We start from the raw sequence: 4,279 nt of genomic DNA on the forward strand, positions 1-4,279 counted from the left end.
ATGTTATTCAAAGGATCTAGACCTTATTTTTCTAATACTGACTTTTAAATCCACCCCTGCCCTGTCCCCATTCTAATCCATACCTGGTATAGCAATCAATTTGGTAAGTAGAATTTTCATTTAATTGAAATTTTAAACTAATTACCACCTTCAATTCCCTTAACAAGATAGACATTAAAATTCTTGCCCTATCTTGTTTGATAGTAACTGGGAACACTAACCTTATCTCAGAACCTTGATACTGATCATCACATGGGCAATTAGAACTAATTGAAAGCTAGATTTTTCGTCCTACACAGTTAGCATGCTTTATTCAAATGTTGAAATTCTCAGTCTATGACAAATAAATTAATACTTCTCAGCTCTTCCTACACCCAAGTGAGCTGAGGCAAAGACATGGTTTCCTTCATGTCTCCAGAATTTTCTATTTGCTGCTATACATTCAGACATAACAGTGATTTAACTTTCATTTACTCTCTTGTTCCAGGATGTTTTATATCACCTTGAAGTTCATTCTCTAAGTAAAACAATTTCAAATAGGTTTGCAGATTGAAAAAATTCCCAGTAAAAAGATTGTATGAATAATAACCAGTGTTGATCTAAATATTCATTACTGTTGACTGGTTTGGTCTCAGTTAAACTCTAATGAGTACTGAGAAATAATTATCTTGATTTTGTTATTGTTGAGTCATTTCAGTAATGTCTTACTCGACATGTGTCAGCTTGGGCTTTTCTTCTCAAAGGTAATAGGGTGGTTTACTATTTCCTTCTCCAGTTCATTTTACAATTATGGAAACTGAGAAAAACAAGATTAAGTGACTGGACAAGAGTCATACAGCTAATAAGTGTCTAAAATCAGATTTGAGCTCAGGTCTTCCTTATTCCAGGCCCAGTGATCTATGTATTTCAACACTTAGCTGCCAATTCTGTTAATAGGTACTTTCCAAAAAATGAAGAAATAAATCAATCATCAAGTATTAATTTTAAAGTACTCCTTATGTGCCACCTGTTTGTAGAAACAAACATAAAACAGCCTATGTGTTTAAGGAGATTTTTTTTCTAATGGAGGAAAACAATACGTGTGTGTGTTTGTGTGTATGTTCACACACATATCTACTATATTCAAAATAATAAAAGTAGCTTGGAATGGTGTGGATTAGCAGCTCGGTTAGGGAGAGGAGTAAGGAAAAGAGTCCTGTAAAAGATGAGCTGAAACTTGAAGGAAATCAGGAATTGATTCCAATAAATGTAGGTTGAGAAAGAATATATTCTAGGCCTTGTTGATAGCTAGTACATACAAAGTTCCAGAATGGGAGATAGGATAATGACTGCAGCAAACAGGAAATAGGATAGTTCAGCTATATCGCTGAATGAGAAGAGGGGAATAATGGGTAAGAAGACTATTAGTGAAGCTTTTGAAATGGCAAATAAAGGTTTTTCTTAAGCAGGAGAATGACATGGCCATGCCAGTGATTTATGGACACAAAAATTGTTTTTGCATGGAAGATTGATTAAAGAGGTGCAAAATTTAACATATGACTCATTAGGAGATTATTGCAATAGATCATGATGCAAAACACCATGAGGGCCTAAAGTACTGTTCTTGTGCTTGTGAGTGGAGCTGAGAGAAAGATCCGAAATATGCTGTGGAAGTAGAATTGGAAGGATTTCGCAATTGACTGATCTTCATAATAAGCCTGGGAGGTACATGCTATTATTAACCCCATTTACAGATGAAGAAACTAAAGCAGATTCAATGTAAAAATGATTTATCCAGGTTCACATCACCAGTAAGACTCTGAGCCTGAATTTGAAAATAGGTCTTCTTACTCCATGTGCAGCATTGAGTAGCCATCTAGCTATTTAGAAAAAGAAACCTTTGGTTATCTATTTGGAACTGGGATGCTTTTAAAAAGACTCTGGTAAGCCAGGGTGAGTCTCTCAGGTCAGGCTTTTTCTGGATTTGCTTGATTAATGGGAATTCATGAGGCTGACACTGGAAAAGGGCCTTCTTTCACTCAGAGGCAACTTGTGACTTAGAGTCTATAATCATCCTATAGCTTCTTTCTCTGTTGTGTCTATTCTTTCATCCTTCTAAGTGAAGTAGATTGAAGATGGCTGTGACCTTCTGAACTTGGAAATGTCAGTAGAGTGAGCTACCAGAAAGCCAGGAGACAGTGTCCATGCCTGCTTTCATAGCTAATCAGTCCAGCATTGAGGCCTTGATGAACGAATGATTTTAGAGACCCAACCTATAGATAGCTTAGATATAGACTCCTTCACAGACTATGCTTCATTTGAATGTGGACTAGATGAGACCAATGATATATAGAAAATGTGGTGTTTCTGAGTCCCATCTCCCTGAGGTGGTATAAGTCAAATCAAGATGTTGGGAGGCACAACTGTGCTTCTGTTCTAGCTATATATTTGAAGTAAATAACTTTTTATGAAATATATTTGATATTAATTAGTTAAATGCTAATGAACAGTTCATCACTAGTGGTTAATTTGGTAAGTAATATTTTTTGTTGTTCTTTTTTTTTTTTTTTGCCTTTTGGAGGGCAATTGGGATTAAGTAACTTGCCCAAGTTTACACGGCTAGTTGGTTTTTTTTTTGTTTGTTTGTTTGTTTGTTTTTTTGGGTGTGGGTGTTAAGTGTCTGAGGCCAGAACCAAACTCGGGTCCTCCTGACTCCAGCCTGAGCTCCACTCACTACTCCACCTAGCTGCCCTAGGTAAGTAATATTGACATGGGGATTTTGAGATAATTTAGAAAAAGGCATCCAGGATACCTCATACAGCCACAGGATCCTCAAGGTGAGATATAGTTAGTGTCACTCTAGAAGAATAAAGTCAGAGTACTCACTACATAAGCATTCTGAGAAAACTGTCCTATCCAATTACATTCTACTTGATAAGAAATGTTTACTTTTAGTTTATTTGGTATATTGCTGTGAAGCCATAAGGGGATGGAGGCAAGGTATCTTGTTCTATTGGGTGGGAGAGATTCTAGCCTCTTCTCTTACTCTGTAAAAGACCATATTGTTTCAAAACCAGTTTGAAAAAAATTCCATAGCTAGGAGATAAATGAACTGGGGTAAATTATCTTAAAAAAAATAGAGGGGTAGTGGAGATTTGTGGTGCTCTCCAAGAGCTCTCCCTCTTCCTAGGCCGGTGCTCATCGAGGCAGTGCCATGTTCAGCTCCAGCACTAAGATCGTGAAGCCCAATGGTGAGAAGCCAGACGAGTTCGAGTATGGTATTTCACAGGCTCTATTGGAGTTGGATATGAACTCTGACCTAAAGGCTCAATTAAGAGAGCTGAATATCACAGCAGCTAAGGAAATTGAAGTTGGTGGTGGCAGAATAGCTATCATCATTTTTGTTCTAGTTCCTTAGCTAAAAATCTTTTCAGAAGATCCAGGTATGAGTAGTTCGTGAATTGAAGAAAAAATTCAGTGGCAAACATGTGGTCTTTATTGCTCAGAGGAGAATTCTTCCTAAGCCAACAAGAAAAAGCCATACAAAAAATAAGCAAAAGCTCCCAGGAGCAGTATTCTGACTGCTGTGCATGATGCAATCCTCGAAGACCTTGTCTTTCCAAATGAAATTGTTGGCAAGAGAATCCGTGTGAAACTAGATGGCAGCAGGATCATAAAGGTCCATTTGTATAAAGCACAGCAGAACAATGTGGAACACAAGGTAGAAAAATTTTCTGGCATTTATAAGAAGCTGACAGTCAAAGATGTTAATTTTGGATTCCCAGAGTCTCAGCTGTAAATGCAGAAATTATTTTTAAAAGTCCATTGTTCATAAAAAAAAAAACAGAGGGGTGGTTAGGTGGCACAGTGAATAGAGCAACAGCCCTCGAGTCAGGAGGAGTTCAAATGTGACCTCAGACACTTAACACTTATTAGCCTTGTGACATTGGGAAGACACTTAATCCCAATTGCCCTGCGCTCCCCCCTTCCAAAAAAAAAATAGAGATACAGGGTAACAACCAGGAACATAAAGGAATTTAAAGGGATGTATCAGCTCTAAAATAGAGGGATGTCTAGAATCTCAGAATATAAATCGGTACCAGACAAACATGATACTAAGACTTGTCAAAATAGCTGAGTTTTACTGAAGCATTGCTCTTCAAATCAGGATTAGAAATCCCCATCTTCTTCCTTTAGCCCTTTATTATGGTGGTGAAATAATTTTATCATCTCCATTGACTTTTATTTGAGAAAGTACATGGAGAAATTCATTAAATCATTCAATAGAGAATACACATAT

General features: G+C 37.1%; 1 pseudogene; it reads left to right on the forward strand.

The window, feature by feature from the left end:
- The first annotated feature begins 3,155 nt into the window (after nt 1–3,155).
- LOC138171760 (small ribosomal subunit protein eS7-like) lies at nt 3,156–3,792 on the forward strand (annotated as a pseudogene).
- Nucleotides 3,793–4,279: the final 487 nt, after the last annotated feature.

The sequence above is a fragment of the Petaurus breviceps genome, unplaced genomic scaffold (genome assembly GCF_028583685.1).
Source record: "Petaurus breviceps papuanus isolate PSGF00001 unplaced genomic scaffold, PetGlider_PUasm1.0 47, whole genome shotgun sequence".
Lineage (NCBI taxonomy): Eukaryota > Metazoa > Chordata > Mammalia > Diprotodontia > Petauridae > Petaurus > Petaurus breviceps.